At 44.8% G+C, this 18,777-nt stretch overlaps 1 long non-coding RNA gene across 2 annotated transcripts; it reads right to left on the reverse strand.

Moving 5' to 3' along the window:
- Positions 1-702: 702 nt before the first annotated feature.
- Positions 703-8,049, reverse strand: LOC141942432 (uncharacterized). 2 transcript variants are annotated; one of them, XR_012628620.1, is made up of 4 exons: positions 6,064-8,049; positions 3,091-3,521; positions 930-1,077; positions 703-841 (listed from the first exon to the last, which is right to left on the reverse strand). It is a non-coding gene; the product is annotated as an uncharacterized LOC141942432 (long non-coding RNA). The 2 variants fall into 2 exon arrangements; XR_012628621.1 differs by lacking the exon at positions 930-1,077.
- Between the last annotated feature and the right edge of the window lie 10,728 nt (positions 8,050-18,777).

Genomic DNA, 18,777 nt, shown 5'->3' on the forward strand with positions numbered 1-18,777 from the left:
AAATAAGATATATACAAAACAACTGACTGGTGTCACTCAGCAAAGGCAGGGCAAGAGCTGGGGGGATGACTAGGTGTCCCAGTCCCCAATCTGCAGTCTGGCATGTTCCGCATTATGACACACTGCAGAAGAAGGATTTGTTATATGGTTTTGCATCCGAATCTCAGACATGTCATGGCCTTATTACATTCCCCTGGCGTAGGAAAGGGACCCTGTGTACATTTGTATTGCATTAAGCTTCCACAGAATATATAGACTAGTGCAGTGCAAAGAGACTTTGAAAAAAACCATGACTCAGCCCCCCTTTGTGTTAGAGTGCTTTTGGGGGGCATGGGCATCTGCCTGAGGTCACTGCTTGAACGAGATGATTAATTAAGCATTTCTCCTTTATCTGATGAAATTTGCCGTCAGGCCTTCTTGTTAGGTAACTTTGATATAAGCACATCATACAGCAGTAAAAGCATATTCTACCTCGTTGTGACCATCTTCTAAGCTGCCTTGATGCTTAGCACCACTGTTGCAGTCCAGGACAGAGAGACAAACAGAGCAGGGTTGTGCAGACGTGCTAGCAAAGGGAGCTGAAACCAGTCTGTCTTTGGCAAACTGAATGTCCACTTAAAGAGAACAGGGAGGCAACTGTGGGCTTTGTGAATAAAATCAGTGAGTGGTAACAGTCTCAATGGCATCTATCCCCTGCATAAAAATTTTCTTACCCAAGGTACCTGTTTCCTGTGTATCTGTGAATGATGTCTGCTGTGTTTATAGGAAGAAGCTCCAATGAATTTGTATTGCTCTTTGGTCTGGAAATCCATCTAGATATGAAAGAATGAGCTCATGTGTCCTATGGAGAGCAACAAGTAGTTAGCGGCCATTAGTTCATAGAATATTTATTACAGATGAGGAACCAAGAAAGAAAAAGTTATATTTACAAATTTAAGCATGGAGATTGCTCACTTGGGTGCTTGGACATCCAAAATCAACTGAGTTGTAAGCTGGGTAAATCAGATTTTGAGATGAGAAGGAAATTAGAGGTGGACTTCTGGTGTCTTTTCATACAGCCATTCTCCAGGAGCCAAGCTATGTGCATACATATATGGGAGAACAGATTTTTGTTTATCAAAGAATGGATATTTATAACATATTTGTAATGCCTGCAGTAAGTATGTAAGCAAATTGTTGAGTTCTATTCCCAGTAGGGAAAAATTAATGCCTAATGTGGCTGATGCAAATCTACCACCAGCCATGGGATTCTGTCACTTACTTGTATTAGCCATGATGGATCCAAGTGCATCTGTGACGGGAAGATAGTGGCTGCATCCCATATTGTACAGTAATGATAATACTCTGCAGTTCTGTAGCATGTCCAACTCACGCATTTTAGACTGCTTAGTCAAGATTTGCTAGTTCAGGCTCTTCATAGATATTAGTAATTAGGTAAATAAAATGCTGCTCAGCTGAATGAGGAAGGAATCGGTATTGATCCTGAACCTCATATTGCCGGTATAGTTGGGACAGTATTATCATGGTAGAGATAAGAGAGCTCATACATACACACGTTCGACAGAAGATCAAAACAGCCCAGGTGGTAAATAACCTGGACAATTGCTTGCAGCACCTAAAATTAGAGATCAGCACAAAGACTTGGCAGGTGAATAGTCAGCAGATGCTGTCTTATCTCTCTATTTGCTTTGGAAGATTGGGTCTGACCCAAAACATGTTGAAATCAATTTGTATCTTCTCCTTTATTTCGATAGGCTATGCACCAGGCTCTAATCAGTTGTGGGCCTAATTAAATGATTTTCCTCATTGCGAGCTAATTACTCCTATGGAGAAATGAAACTGAATGTTAAATGAGCACTCTGTAGGAACTGTATCTGTAACGTATGGTTTAGAATAGAAAATTATGGCCTTGATTTCACACTGTCTTACATAGTCTCTTATTCCACATAAAGCAAGTACAATTTCCCCTTCTCTTTTATTGGTATAAGTACGGAAACTGAGTGAAGAGTCAGACAGAATGACTGTAACAAGCTCCCTTCCTTATGCAAAAAAAAGCTAGTGCAAGCAGGAAATCATCGGCTTTCAGCATCCAAGAGAGGAAGAAGCAATGCATTTAAATTGCAGCAAGAAGGTCAGATATCAGCAAAATGTTCTGACAGTGAGGACAGGGAGGCACTGGGCTGGGTTACCTGGGGGGCCTTTGACACCTCCAGCATGGGAAGCCAGTGAGAGGTTTGGCTCCATCCTTGGGCAGGGGATGGAATGCCCAGAGACCTCCTGGACCACTCTTGCTGGTGCCTGGTTGGAGTTTTGCACCAATTTTGGGGAAAATGCAAGGTACAGGACAAAGACAAATTCAGTGCCATCACCTTGTGGTGACGGGCCATTTGCTGTTCTTGAACAAATGGCAAAGCAGCTAACGTGAAAATGTGAAGTCTGCAGTAATTAATTAGATAATGGGAAATCAATCATGCTAATGAGTATGTAAGTGTTGGCAGACTCTATCACTGTGTGGATGAAATTGATTTAGTGAATACTTTTTTCAGGGATTGCGGGTGGGAGGTGGTGTAGGTCTGGCCAACAATGATCGTATGTGGTGCTGCCCTGTAATACTTCCCAGCTAAACCTTCAAGCTGAATGTTGGTTTTGGTGCTTTGCTTGAGGTATTGAATTCCAGCAAAGGGAAGATCTGTGCTCAACAACCCCAAAACACTTCTGTGATGGCATAGAGGGGAAAAGGAATGGCCTCCAAAAGTCACACGTTGCTGAAAGCAACCCTGCACACCAAAAAAATATAGGCTGCTCTGTCTGTTTGGGGATCAGAATCTAAGATGCTGTAGCACATAGTGATTAGGACCCAGGCTTATGGGACCCACACAGCACCGTGTTTGCTAAATATGGTGTCTGCAAAATGCAAAAATTACGAAGGGCAATCTTCATCCTCAGGCAGATGTTTACCCTGCAAGTGTCATGTGGAGTGCCACATCCTTTGTGTTGATGCACCAACTTTAGCATTGGGAAAAAATTTCAGTAGCAAGGTGCAAGTGAGGTGGAAGAAACTGGGGGGGTGGAATGGAGAATTGAACTTACTTGGTTTATTTGTTTTGCTTCCAGCTTTCCACAGGTCTATTTTTTTGCCTTGTACTTGGCTCTGTCTCTGATCCCGTCTGTCCTGTTTTTGTTTGCCTTCCTTTGTTACTGATGGTTTCATGCTGGTTCCATTCCTCTCCTTTCGTGTGACACAGATTCTCCGCCTGAGCCACGTCCAAGGTGTTGGACTCCCTGCAGTTACAGCACAGAGACTCGATGCCGAGGACATGACTTCCTGCTTCGCTGACAGTGTCTGCATTGTGTAAGTGAGCGTATGTTTTACCAGCCCTCAGAAAAGAAGTTTCAGGGCATTACTTAATGGATTCTCCTTCTTCTAACTTGTCAGGACACTGACAACTCTTCACCTCTTCTTCATTGTTGGTGGTCTCTTGGTATCCACAGGAGATCAAGGTCCCACTAGCCTAGATGATCTGTACACAGTGAGAGAGCTTTTTTAAATGTGAAGACCTTACAGTCAACACAGAGAAAAAAGACAAAGGTGTGAGAAAGATACGAATAAATCTTCCCTATGCAGAGGGAAGAAGAAACACAGAGAAATCCCCGGATTTCATTACTAGAGGTGATAAGATACCTGTAGTTACTTGGAAACCTCAAGTCCAATTCAAGGCTTTCACCACAAAATGGTCCTCCTTCTCTTCACTGGGACTAGCATAACAGAGGGATGGATTTTCACTTTTGCCTCCCGTTCAGATATGCTAAGGATGGTGGAAGGTGGACCCATGTGAGATGACTGCCACAAGAGGACTAGGACAGAGCATTTCACTACTCACTCATTCAGATGTGAAAAGTCTTAAGTCATGCCAAGTCACTCTGTCACCTCTCTGTTTTCGAATGAAATGATAAGGGTTGTTTAAAAGTGTTATGTGTATTGGCAGTTATCCCAGGGGGTGAGAAGATTAGTAGAAGTATATTCCCATATATAAAAAGATAGCTGTAATATTCAGAGGTGCACTGATGAGTCTTAAAGCTTTAACTTCTAATAAACATCTATCTGGAGTTTGAAGGTACCCTTGATCTACAGCTATAAGGGATTATAATTAACAGCCAAACTCCCCTGAACTCAGACAGTCCTGAAGGCAGGTAAACTCCAATTGCTGAACAACAGTACTGCTCACTTCTGAAATGCTATCATAAGCTACTCTAGAAATATGAATGAATGAAGGCTGACACAACCCATACAAAAGGTAGCTTTTGTCGAGACTCAGGTAACGGGGACCTGTGCCAAAGGAGGCAGGACCTTGTCGTGGCCTTGGGCGAAGCAGCACAGATCTTGTACCCAAGGGGAAACAGTTGGTGCTGGGGTATTTTGACCTTACTGTGTGGGTCATTGATGGAGAAGTAGGTTGTGTCTGGTGGGGCACAAAACCCCCAGGAGAGGGCAGTTTCTTGGTCCACCCCAACTTACTCCACTGTGACTGGCCGAGGACCACACTGTCAGTCTGTCTTGACATCAGATAGAAACCCCCTATATTATGACTCATTCCTCTGTTTACAGGCTTTGCTTCCCAAATTAAGATATATGCTTTACACTAGACAGGCAGTATGATGGCTTAATGAAGAAGACGTTGGAAGTAATACCTCAGCATGACCTCCACTTTCATTGTCTGTACCTTTGACATCTAGTCAAACACATTAGACTATCCAAAATGCACATATCTGGGCTCTTTGTAGCATATGTTTGTTTTATTTTTTTAAAGCTTTGCTTACCTGTGGAGTCTGCTATTTATTGTATGATGCTTTTTGCCACTTAGGCACTATGCTTAATCAGATTTGTAAATTAATTCTCTCCTGGGGTTTCACTTCGTGTGTTCAGAAAGCATAAAAAGTGTTCATGACACGCTTCAAAACACACACTGGTTACATTAGTCATCCTCTCAGCATAATAGTTTTATGGAGAACACTTTAGGTTAAAAAAAACCACATTTCCTTAATCCAGTTTCTTTCCTCCACTTTTGATCCCTAGAGTTATGTTACATGTTAGTAAACAGCTATGCAACACGCAAAGGCTGCAATTGTGATTTTTTTTTTTTTCTGGAGGAAAAAAAGCTACTGTTTACATCTAGAAACATCTATTATTACTTTTTATGAAATATTCAAATGAAAACATTTTCCTACAGGAACTTCATCTTCTTCTGGCAGCTGGAAAGCTGGTTGCAAAACTGAGCATTGCTGAATCATGGCACGCCTTCTGCCTGCTTGCCATTTCCCCAGCTTGTCAGGGCTGGGGCCAGATGGGAAGGGGCAGTTTGGATGGGGAGCTCCAACCTCTCCATCAGTGCTGCCTGCATCTTCATGGATGGACCAACCCTCACACCCACCGTGCCCCTTTCTTGGCACAGCTATTCGAAACGCCTCCTAGTCAACAAAAGACTGGCAAACTTTGCAATGTAGGAAAGGATTTGGATGGTGGAAAATGTCACTGACATTGGTGAGGAAGAGAGGGTGCTCAGCAAGCACTGCAGTGCCCATTGGCAAGAGGGGAGGCCTTGAGCCACAGCCTGAGAGCTACAGTGACAACAAGCTGCAGCACATCACCTGGGGTGTGACGGGTACTCGCCAGAAGTCACAGACAAATGTGGCTGTGGTCTTCTCTTTACTCCAGCGGGGCCCAGGAAAAATCTCTCCTCATGATACTGCATGCTCACCCTTGTACTCTCTAGGCAGTCTTATCTATCCCTTCCTCCCCTTGCACACACAACCACACACACATACACCCCCCCAATCTCTCAGGCCCTTTGTGTTTCACAGGAAACAAGTAGATAAACCACAGCTCTCAATTTCCTAATTATGCAAAAAATAGAAACTCCTAAATCTTCAGAAGCTCAAAAATGCTGAAGTGGTTGGGAAAAAAAGGCAAAGAGAAGACCTAAAACCAAGTGGGGATTTCACACCACGGATGTTGGGATCTCATAGTCATTACAAAGATGTGTGGTGCTCTCACAGCACACTTACTCTTGTGTGTGTTTGCTAGAAGAGGACAGCAGTGCATGGCAGAGAGCCCCATCTCTGAGGAAGGACACAGTGGCAGGAAAAATCTTTTGTTTGACAGAGCAATCCATGATCCTGAAAAGAGAAAACATTGCATTGACTTTTGGCAGAGAGGAACTTGCTCAGCTCAGTGGGGAGGAACCGGGCTCTAGCACTGCTCTCCAGCAGGAGCCTGGGGATTTCTAGACTCGTTTTTGCCCAGACCACTTCTCTCTCAGCCTCCCGCATTCCCTGGATCTGTGCCTGCCTCAGAGCTGTGGGATAACCAGATCCCCCAGGACTTCACCCAGTCTGCACCAGTGCAGGCACATGCAACTGCAGTAAATGCAGGTGATGGAGCCCCAGCAAAAAGCTGGAGGGCAGCTATGTCTGTGCTCTTGCTGCCCATCTTCTGAGTGCCTCGGTCACTGCCTGTCCCGCTGCCTTCGCCGTGGCTGACAGGGCACGTGTTCGTGTTCCTGGGACACCTGGAGGGGCTGAGCTCATCCCATCAGAGCAGCTGCTCGTTCCCCTTCTCCCTGGTTTCACATGTTCGCTCTCAAAAATCTTATCTTTCTTGCCAGTTTGTTCACAGCATGTGATTTAACCCCTTCTAAAATGTTCCAGCATTCAGAAACAATTTTGGGAGATGGGAAGGTCATCTAAAGAAATGCATTTGCAGGGTGGGCTGGGCTGGTGGTGAGTGGAGCCTGTTGGAGGGTCCCTCTCGTGCTGCATAGCAGACAATGCTGCAGCTCAGGTACCAGTACTGACAGAGCCTGTTTTTTCCCCAATCCCTATATCACAACAGCCTGTACGTGTCTCTTCTCTCTTGCTCTTTCCTTGCTCAGATGTTTGTATTTTTTCCTTTCCCTTGGGGGACAGTGGAGTGACGTGGAGGAAGGAGGATTCCCCGATTCTGGCAAGTTCTGGGAATGAGTGCCACAGTTTTCAGCCGGATGCCAAGAAACCCGTGTTGTTCGCAGGCACAACTCACATTCATTTCCTTAACAGCTCCTTTGTTCATGGGCACATCATCAAGGTCACAGGGAGAGAGGAGGTTCATCAGGCACTGTCAGCCAGGCTTGCAGGCAGCTTTGAATTTTAGGACCAAATCATGAACCATGGAGGATTGACTCTGGCAGCAGAGCATGGGCAGGACTTTCTCTTCGCAGCCTGTGCTGCTGCCTTCACATCAAACTGCTCATGTCCTGTAGGTTAATATTGTTTCCATTTCATACATGGGAAAACTCTGCTAAAATACCAGTTTGAAAGCCAGGACCATCATGGGGACCTGAGCACCTTCCTCCCGAGAAGTGTCCTTGACCTGTGAAAGCCCAGCAGGCTGGAGCAGCTGCCAGAGCTGCGCTGTCTGTGGGGCAGCTGCACCCGTTTGTCCTGGGTGAGGACCTGCTGCCCGTCCCATCCCAGCTCTGCCCAGCCTCCCTTTCTGTTCCCACACAGGGAGCAGAGCATGAGGGTGGTGTCTCTGTGGCTTTCCAGTCCCTGCTTTATCCAAGAGGATGTTTGTTTCCTGCAAAGGAAAGCACAGTCAGATGTCACGCTAGAGGAAAATAAAACAGATCTACAAGGGGCCAAATGGCTATCTTTTATGATTCTACGTAGAGATTTCATTAGAGCTTAACTTGGCTCGTCAAACCAAACTCTAATTTTGTCCATCACTGGTGGACAAGCTCAGGGGACTAACGCAGGGACAGGAAAATGCTCAGTTTGTTCACGATGTGGTGTGTCACGTGAGGCAGTCCCAATTGGAGTGAGTGTTGGTTACCCTGTACTGAAAATGGAGAGGTGACACTGACCACAGCTCTGGGCATGGAAAAATATGGTATGAATGCTAGGGGTGCTGCTCACCCCTAATGATCTGCTACTGAATGGTGCTGCATGGCTTCACTGTGTGATGCTCGTCTGGCACATTTGTCACTCCAATGAAACTTCGTTCCTCCATCACACCACATATGCTGTATTGTACAGGTTGTCCTGTAGGACCGTGAGAATCAGAAAGTCATGGTAGCATTAGCTGGACCAGGAAGATAGGCTTTTTAGGTGGCGAGGGAACTTATCATCCCCTCCTAATAGTGGGGAATGATTTGGAGAATCACATACCAAAGCATCTCGACTCCGCTGGGCTCCCGAATCTTCCTGTTGTCACTTGCAATTGCTTTATCTGTATCTATTGTGGAATGGCTAATAGTGTCCATTTCAGCCTGAGATTGTCCTGTTTCCTTTTGGTTTCCCCTTATGATATTACACATAGCAAACGTACATTTGTGGGTTTTTCTAATTGAGGTATTTCTTATAACAAAAAGCTTTGGTGTATTTCTCATAACAAAAAGACAAAAGTCTGGTTACTGTTTTTCCTTATTGGGAATACTCATTCAGCAATTACCTTTGCCAGAGATGATGTAGTGCAAGCAGGTGTTACAGCCTTACTTTCAGCCGTATGGAAAATACATTTCATTTCTGACAGTGATCCTGCTGTTTCAGTAGCAGGCTACCCCATGCAGAGATAGGCTGGTTAGATCAAACTGTACTAATTGCAGAATGATTTGGAAATCTGTTCCACTTGCAAACAGAATGAATTCAACACTTTGTAACATTGAATTAACAAAGGTCACATTTCATAAATATTACAGAGCAATTTTCATAGATAATGCAGCAGGCTAGTTAATGATTAGAGCAGTAAACTCCTGACGTAAAGCCATGATGAATAAGCGACACATTTTTACAGCTTCCTTTATTATTGCCTCAGGAATCTTAACCAAAGGCAGCAGAAATTATTAGGATCCAACATATCTTGAAAATCTATCCCATCAAACTATATCTGGTCTTCCTAATGGCTTTTGGATTAGAAACTAAAAAATGTAAGAGATTTAGAATATCAGTCAGATTCTCGATAGGAAAATAAGTGTGTTGGTTTCAATCCAGTTCTACTGGATTCTGCAATTTAAAAACCAGCCTTGATAACTGGAGGGAATTGGCAGAGCTCAGGCTAAGCAGGGATGAATTCTTCCTCTTGCTCCAGCTGCTGGTCAGGGCAAAAAATTTTAGTAAAGATCTAGTTCTGCTCCTAAGATTGACCCCAGAGACTGGGACCTTTCACGGGACTGGGTCCAGCACCATTTCTTAGACAAAAAGGTACTTGAGCTACCTGAGCAGTAATCTTGATGAAGTCTATAGGATTAGCTCTGGAGGGAGGCAATACTGTACATATTATATCTAAGAGAAGGCGGTGGAACGAATCCTGGGATTACTCAAAGGCATAAAGATCTTGGGCCCATGTACAAACAGAGGACTTAAAACCAGGGAATGTAATTTTCCAGGATTTAATTAGACATATTTTGTATCCAATAGCTGCACACACAGAGACAATACATATTTCTCAGTAGGGTTTTATCTACTGTGAGCCATTCGTGTTTGATTTGATGGGCTAGAAAATCTTGGTATAAAACTGTGGGACAACTGGCATCCAATGGTGCTTAAGGGTGGAGGGCTTGGGAATCAGCAAAAGTCCAGGAGGCATTTTATATTTCTTTCATCCAGAAGAAACCCCCAGGGGATGGAATGTGGCTAGTGTCATTCTGTAATGCATTATTGAGAGAAATGAAATGTAAAGCCCATTGTGGAACATGCAGCAGTGTCCAGGCACTTGGATGAAGGGGTGGAACCAGTTATGTCTCCATTTGGGAAAGCTGTCTGACAAGATGAAATGCAAATTGTCCACACAGTGACAATTGCCACTTGGACATTTTAGGGTTTAATTTTCAATTTTTAGACACTCATGCTTTGAGGCATTCAGAACCTAAACGTAAAAATATAATTCTTTGAAAGTCTAGTGCAATTCAAATAAAAAAACCAAAATCCAACATTCATGCAAGTAGCAGCTCAGCTAAACATAAAATAGCCCATATTGTGAAAACCAGCCCAAAGCAGCATCAACACCAGAGTCAGAAGAAACCTAGGAGGCTTTTCGCACAGCCTGACATGGGGGACCCCGACAGGCAAAAGTTCACAGGGTTGCTGCTCCCTGGAGGGCTCACCCTGCCTGCAGCCAGCACTTTCTCCAGCCCTGCCTCCATCCCAGCTGGAATGGGCTGAAAAATAACTGAAAGTTTCTTGTTGGAGCAGATGCACAGCACAGCCAGTTCTTCCACTGACAAACGAGCAAAAGAAAACAAAATATCACACTGTCATTTAAAAATAGCTTCAGTAGAAATACCGTGGGGAGTGCTTTTGCCAAGCAGAGATTGGTAGCTGATTAGGGAGGGTTATCAGCGGACCTGGTGCTGGATAAAACCCGATCCCACTGCAAGGCATTCTCACTCAATCAGACAGATTGTGGGTTTGCAATGAATGCCTGAGAAACTCTAGAAGTTTTCTGATAATGCAGGAGATGGAAACAAGGGTTTTTTGCTCCTGGCCTGCAATGTGACTTTAGAAAAGCTCCATGTGGTCTGGTGCTGCAAAATGGCGTTGTTGGAGTTTGGTGAGACAGGGCAGTTAGGCAGCAGCAGAGCAGGGTGTAGATGTTATTCCTCTCCCATACCCATTCCTCGTTCATGGCAAATGCAAGCTGGCTTGTTCCACTGCCAAACTGGGGTGAGCAACCCTGTGCAAGGGTGATCCCATTCTGTAAATTAGAAGTGAAAGCATTCATAAAGGCTAGACACCATTGTAAAGCTCAGCCTAGGTTTGGAGATTTCCATAAGTGATGCCTGTGCCTTGTAGCTATACTCTGAAGTGATATATTTTGATCACAGACTTTACCATGTGATTTTTGAAAGTTGATCCATTGAGTGTTCTTGCAGGGTCATCAGTGTAATTTTTAAAGCACAACATATATGTGCAATAGTTTTCCAATGGCAAAGCTCGAATTGCATAACCCAAGATTTAAGGTCATTGCAACTTTTAAAATTCTTTTTGTTCTTCAGCCTCTTGATTCTGCTTATACAATGAATTCAGGTGTTAAAATGTATTTTTCTTGCTCTGTTTATTATAAAGTACTTAGAGCATCATTTAATTTGCAACTGTTATTTGTATCTATTTGCATTATTCCAATTATTTCACCCAACAGGGGAATTAATATTCACTAGCTGAAGGAAATCGAGCAATGAACCAACAAGCACTGATTTGTTTAAGGGACTCTTGAACATATTTCAAGACAAAAGAAGAAATGGACAGAAAGAGAGCAAGAGAAAGTCCTGAGCTCTTCTGGGATGGTATCATTTGTTAGTTCGCTGCAGTCCCCTCAAGACCTACCTTGACCCATGTCTTGTCTAAAACTTCATAGCTGGAGACACTGCTGAAATCCAGAGGCTTGAAGCACTGTCAGTACTGAAGAAAAAACTAGTACATTAGAAGTAAAGCAACTGGAAAGTAGCTTTGCTAGGTCAAGTGTCATTCTCATGACCCTAAGATTAAAGATCTTTCCTGTTTTTATGTAGTATATCCTGACTGGTTTTCACATGTGACTGCATTAGCAGAGCACATCACAATGAAAATATGTGTGAAAAACATAAAAAACATAAAAAGAGACAAATCAGGTAACATGGTGACGTACCCCAAAGCAGGGAAACTCCAAGCTGGGGCTGCCCTCGCACCTACTGAGTGTGTCCTCTGACGGTTGGATCACGTCACATGCAGCGTGCTTGGGAGGGCAGAGTCCCTGCCTCCGTGCTTGGGATTCGGGACACAGGGTCTGCTGGCTTGCCAAAGCTTCACAAAGTGGCTGCTTCACTGGGCAACACCCCAAGAGCACCAGGTGCCTGGGGTCAGCACGGTACTCCCCTGCTCCTGGGGTACAGCTGCGTACAGTCATGTCATGCAACCAGTAGCCCTGTTTCGGGTCTCCTTTGCAGGGGTGCACATCCGCATGGGGTCATCTTGCACTTCTCCTTTCCCCTCCCTCTGCCCCCTCCCTAGGATCTCACCCATGCAGAGTTCCCACCTTTCCTGCTCTTCTAGGCTTTCTTCAAAATGCTTCTTCAGGTGATTGATCTCCTGGGGGAGCCGCATTTCAGAGATTTCCCTTCCTGTACAATGTCCATTTCCTGGTGAGATCCACATTGGTCATTTCTGGGGTCAGTGACAGATCCACCACACCGTTGGGTTTCCTGCTGTCCCATCCTGAGGCCAATTTATTAATAGGGGGTTATTTGGGACTGATTCTTTACTAAAACAGTGAGTTATTCTTCTTCAAGCTGAGGGGGAAGCAAGTGGCACCTAAGACCTTTCTACTCCCAGATCTGTTGCTACTGCTCCAGGCACCGCCTGGAAGGGCAACCAGCTGCCCCCAGCTCACCCAGTAAACCATGAACAGCAAAGGTGGGAAACTAAAACTCCTGGGACACAGCCTGTTGCCACATCTACTCAGCCTGGACCAGTGACTTGGACCATTTTGCTGCTGAGATCCCCTGCAGGAAGGATAATACTTTCTGCGTGTTGTCAAAACGCCTTTTAGCAATAGCAGGATACTCTCTGCTCTGAGTGGAGGATACGTACCAAGTCTTAAGCTGTTCCAGGCTTCACAGAACAGCAGACAGCAAAATACATCTGGCTGCACTGGGAAATGTTGTTTTCAAATCCCTCTGTGATAGCACCAAATGGCATAAATCAGAATCACCTGTCACAAATCATATTCCTCCATGGCCATTTCTCCATCCAGGAGAGCTAAGAGGCAGCTTAGACTCTCTGAGACAGTGGTTGCACTAGAAAGATGGCAAACAAGTACCAATGAAGGAGATGGGGCGATGGTAAAAAAAACATTGATGCTTGAAAAAAATGTTGAAATGCATCCCATGAAAGTTGTGCCAAGGTTGTGTTAGGGCGGGAACATGAGGGGCTTTCCTGAGAGCCCAGAACTGGCTCCAAGAGCTGCTTTCTTTAGCATCACTTTCAGAGTCAACATTTTTGCTTTTCTGCCTGAAGAAGTGGAGGACTCTGCCCTGATATGCACCTTCTGCAGTCCCAGGGTGTCTAGTCTTCCTCTAAAACAGTCTGCAAAACTTACAGCAGCTTTCAGTTAAAGCTCAGCCCATCCCCAGGGAACCTGTGGAGCAAGGCCAGCAGCACATCCTCCTGGAAACCAGCAACGTCCGTGCTGCTAAATACTTCACATTCCTCATGGACACCAATCCAGACTCAAAGATGCACTGGAAACATGACACGGAGGTTATTCAGCATAAGGCATTTGCCTCGGGGAACTCTTCTGGCTACCAACAAGTCAAAACCTCAGTCCAGACCTCACCTCCAGATCTAAGCTATATCCTGACCAGCTTCAACAGCCTAAATGTGGGGAGTCATGACCTGGGAGCTCTGCCTGCTTTGGACACTTACCCTTTGGCTCCATATCCCAGGTGTTGAGCTATTGCCACCTGTGGTTTTTGAAGGCCTTTTTACAAATTTATCTCCACAGCTCAGGCTTCTGTTGTGGTGCCATCCTTCTCTCCAAAAGTCTCTGCCTGCCTTAAGTAACTCATTGCAAGACAAGTCTCATCAGGGTTATCTTAAAACAAAGGTAGGCGTTGGTTTCTTTCCATCCTTCAGTTTGGGTGAAGTCAACATGCCCGTTCTCCTTCACTATGTGAGTGGGTTAGCAGTGAAAAGCATCATGGCTTGGACTTATCACCGCAGAACAGCTTCTATGCACTGTGCTATGATAACTAAACAACCCTGCCCACATCCTATGGGTCTAACAAGTATTTCCCAAATATGAGGTCAAAATATTAAGAGCAGATTTTGTAGAGTCCAGCACCAACATGTCCTACTGAGAACAAAAGGGATTGCCGAAAAATCAAGCCAAAAGTAATTTGTTCATGAACACAAGGTTCAGTGCTGGCTGGGATCAGAGTGACAGAGTTCATTGATGCTAACCCAGTCCTGCTGCTCCATCATTTAGGGGGCAGAGGCTGAGATCAGCCTTATTTTTGGAAGGAAGCAGTCCTGTTCTTAGTTGGACTTGAGCTTACAGCAATCAGGACAACTTCATCAATTTATTTCATTCTCCCTGCCTCACTCCTCGTTGACTCGTTCCCACATTTTTTGGCAGCCTCTAACACCATTTTCATTTTCCCTCTCAGACTGATGTGCTACTTTTGTACAGAGATAAGCTCATGTAAGAGGCTTAGGCAGAAGGAAAACCAAATATCCAAGGTCTATATTTTAAGAATTATTGAAATAGACTGGTATCACTTATTTCTTAGGACAAGAAGTCATTTTTGTATGTCAAAACCAAAAGAAAAGCCTGAAGTGCTGAATTTCCCCTTCCTATCATCATAGTGATTAAAAAGAAGGTACCATTTGCCATCTGCTTCTGATGACACCTACACCAGGCAGTCTTTCCACCTGCCTCAGAGTTTGTCCTGGGATGCTGCTGGGCTTTGCTCATTACTGCTAATGTTGTCATTCTGCAGGGTCATGGGAAGATACAGCAACACAAAGTTTTCAAATTCAGCTTTCAGAAAGAAATAAGAGACAGATATCTCTCCAGTCTGTTGGGGGAAAGAATGAAAAATAAATGGTTCTGGTGACATGCAGTTGCTGGCTATTAATTCCTTTGAGGATTTTGTATTACTTCCAAGGCAAATATAAGATTAGTTGTTGAAGTAGTGGAGTAGTATGGAATACAGATCTAGGGATTCTTGTAACACAGATGTTATTTATTTAGCCAGTGCAGAGCAAATCTACTTACAGATGTAATTTTGTGTTTGTATGTTCACCATGGTGCCTAGCTGCCCAGTAGCCCCCCACTATAACCTGAGAAGGCAGGGTCCTGCCTTCGTGGGCCAAGCCCCCAGCTCCCAGGCAGGGGTGGGTACCCCGTATCCCCACCCCTGCTCGAGCAGGTGCCCCGGGAGGGTGTCAGCCCTTTTGGTGTAGCCACTTGTCAACACACAGAGGTGAGCAGGGCAAAAGGCAACTTGGCTGTGAGAAGGCAAGTGGAAATCAGGTCTCAGTCACCTGAAACCTTCCTGGTAATTCACCCAGCTGCAGGGGCTGTCCATCCCAGATGCACCAGTCTGTGGTGGTGCTTGGAAGAAATGCTGCTGCTGTAAGAATGCTGCTATTTTGTAAAAGCATTTTCAGGACCTTCCAGTGCCAAATATCCAGACGTGCTAATGCAAAATGCATTAGCCCAAGCAGCAGGAGCTCCGGGGCTGCTGGCGCCATTGAGTTCCACTCATTTCATCTTTATTATAAATACTGCATTGTCGTCTCATTCTTTTCTCTCATCCTCTCTTTAGAAAAGAATTATAAGGCTCTAGTTGACTGGTCCCTTTGACTTAGTACAGTTGTTAAACCACAGGCAGTAAATACCTCTTTCAATTGTTTAAGGCGGATGTATTTATTTCATTGGAGCAACTGAACAAAATCTGTAAGAACTAAAGAATCCCCCCTTTCACGGCAGATCTACTTTTCTACCTCCGAGCCGCAGGCAAAAGAAACTCCTCCTAAACCTGCCATGTGAAATCAGCCCACCTTCAGGCTCGCTCCTGCTCTCATCTTAGTTTTGTGTTGTTCAAGAAGTATTCCAGCCTGGAAAGACTGACCGCCTACTTGTAAATAGTGATCTTTCACCAGGCAGATCTCAGCTGACAAATGTTAATTGTTATGCAAACTATCCAGAAGATGAGCTCTTCTCCCAGGACTGAAGGGCAGCCACCTCCCAGATGAAACAAGGCAGCTGTTTAAACAGTGCAGGGCTGCCCTGCCCTGGCTGCCAGAACAGGGGGAGAGCTGAGTGGTGCGAGCAGAGCTGGAGCTCTGCCATGCCACCATGGTTAACACCCCCGCTTTTGTTGAGAAAACCTCCACAACAGAGCTCGAGAACTTTAACCGACCCCACGCAATAAGGAAAATGATGCTATGTTTCAGTGGAAACCAGATTTTATGATTGTTTCTTTGGGCTCATGCAGTAGGATGCTCCCCCCCTGCAACTGGGGAAAACAAATTCTGGTCATCAGGGCAGGACAGGGGTGGAAGAGTGGTGCTCTGCCAGCCCGGAGGATTTCACAGGGACCAGGGATGCTGAAAATGATATCAAGCCTCGTTCTTACCTGGGGCAGGTGCTGCTGCTGGGTGGTGGCTCCTGCTGGAGTCCTTGCTTGGGAAAGACAGCATTCCTGGTCGATGGCCCCTGCTCATAACTCGGCTGGAGGCAACAGCTGAAGGGAAACTTGAAGATGCTATCAGCTCATTCTTCCTTCCAGTCCCGTTTAGTTGCCGCTCCTTTCCTCCTCAGCTGCTCTTGGTGTAGGGCTGCTCTGCCCAGTGCAGGGTCTTTGGGATCACTACAAAGCATGTGAGTCACCCCAGAGAGACAGAGGGACTCACCACATCTGCTTGTAAAAAACATCCTGACGGGGCCAGTGGGAATTCATATGAGCAGCCAGGCTTGCTCTTTGCCTGCACTTGTCCAGCCCTGGGAGAGCAGAGCTTCGGTGAGAAGGAGGTGGCTCATCCAAGTGCTGGGAGAGCAAGCTCCCACTTTCTGCTCTTATGCCGAGTCTGCTGAACAAGGCTGGCTGCAGAGAAAATTTACACTTCAAGCCCTGTATGAGACATGCATAGAGCCCACTAGTGGGTATTGCCAAGTTCTATTCTGTATCAGTCACATCCTTGCTCTTCTGAGGTAACAAATCCCACCTTTCTGGCCATCAGAGAATATGTACTTCCCTGGAGGTTGCCTAGATTGCTTAGGAGAGTTTAAAGAGGTTGCTGTGTTTCCTGATGACCATATGGACCACTGTCTACTTCTGTATGTGGCTGTGCTGAATTTCGGAGCACTGTATTTAACCAGGGCAATGTGCCACCCCATAATCCTTGTAACTGGTTTTTTTGGGTTTGGTTGGTTTTGGTGGTGCTGTTTTTTCATTTTTAAGGTAGCTTTGTGTTACTGTAGCAGGGAACTTCAGGAGTTTTTTTAAAATAAAATATTTTATACCACCTGTACCTGCAGAGTCTTCAGCTGTATAGGCCTTCATTACTTTGACCCAGTGCATTTTGAGATGAAAATACACAGAAGGGAAGAATGGAGGAAAGACTACTATTTGAAGATTCAAGCAACAAGGAAAAGTATTCACTGATTCTTATTTTCTTTAAACTGAATAGCAACATTTTGCTTGATTCCAGTGGCAGCAGGGCTGCAGTCTACTTATAAGGGAAAAAAATGGCATTTGACCCAACAAATCTGTTCCAACCTCACATCTCCTTCTCTGCTTTTGCATCAGTTCCCAGTACCTCACTGAGCAAAACAGCCATGTGCTATCTCCATGCTTTGCTTTCTCCTTCAACTGCTCTGTCTGGCAACTTATTTTACACAAGATGGTAAAACTCCTTCCCCAAAGGGCCATAAAGGCATGAATTCAGTTGCCAGGGTAGGCCACTGATTCCTCTCAGCAAGGGCACTTGGCTCGGCTCACAGTGTCCATGGTTGTTTACATCTGAGACTGAGCCGATAAGGGGATTTCCTTTCAAATGGAAAAGCATAAACTATATTTATATGTAGATAATTTCCTATTTGTTGGGCTTAGTGTAACAGAATTTCTGGCCTATCTCTCCAGCGCTCTCTGACTGCATGAAACATATTCACAGTTGTCTGGGTGGGAGATGTTTTGCCAGAAGCTGGAGAGATGCCACAGTACAACTGGCTGCAGAAGGCAGAGGTGGAAGGACACAACCGGGCTTCTTTACTCTGCTTTTTCTGTAAGGAGGTAACATAGACCACAGCACCTGCTTAGCATTTGCTACCACATTCATTACAGGTGCCTATACCACTGACCCATCATTTTATCTGGGCAAACTATATATATTTTGATCAAAAATGTTAAAAAAGAAACCCTCTGAGTCACCTTCAGGACGGTGATTTTGCAGGCAAGTAGGACCATGCTCAGCTAAAGAGCAGGAGAGATTGAACTACATGTGTAGTAGAGGAAGGATTTACTGAAAAAGCTGGTAGAAGATTCTCAAACTCTTCACACCCAGGAGAAGGGGAATATTGAACTGGCAGTACTTCGTGTTCATCTGGGAAACATACCCCGTTTGTCTCTGCAGGGGTTTCCAGAAGACAAGACCCCAGTTCACAGCAAACTGACAATTATTAGTCTTCTCTGTATCATTTTACAGTTGCAAAGCTCCTTAGGATCCCTCCTTGCAGGAATTCTTCATGTTTGTTATATTATCCGGGATTTTTGTCTGGCATTCACTTTAGTGACAGCCATGGGAGTATGTTCTTGAGGTTTAAAAATTAAGCTTTTATTTAAATGTGTATTCCTCTAATGTTTTACATCTGATTTTGTTTAAAAGTAATGTTACTCATTTTTGAAATCCTTTGTTTATTGGGTGTTTTATAACAGGTCCATCTAACTCTCAGGCTGCAGATGTTACCAGCAGCTCCACCTGAGCCAATGCGCTTTCAAACACCTGGACTCAACCAGTTTCACCCTGCTGGGAACTCGTGTGTGGCGGATCAAGGTACATGAAAGTTTTGCAGAGGAGCTTCTTAAAGTCACCTTTGCTTTATGCTCAGAAAGTCCAGCAAATAATGAAAACATCTCTAAAAAACAATAAACACCTGAATGTCTTACCCTTTCTGGGAGTACTTAGTGCTTCTTGAGTCCTTCGAGGTTTGGACTGGTGTCTTTCAAGAAACAGCACGTAGCTCTGGCCCACCCATCTCTGCAC

The sequence above is a fragment of the Strix uralensis genome, chromosome 4 (assembly GCF_047716275.1).
Source record: "Strix uralensis isolate ZFMK-TIS-50842 chromosome 4, bStrUra1, whole genome shotgun sequence".
Taxonomy (NCBI): Eukaryota; Metazoa; Chordata; class Aves; order Strigiformes; family Strigidae; genus Strix; species Strix uralensis.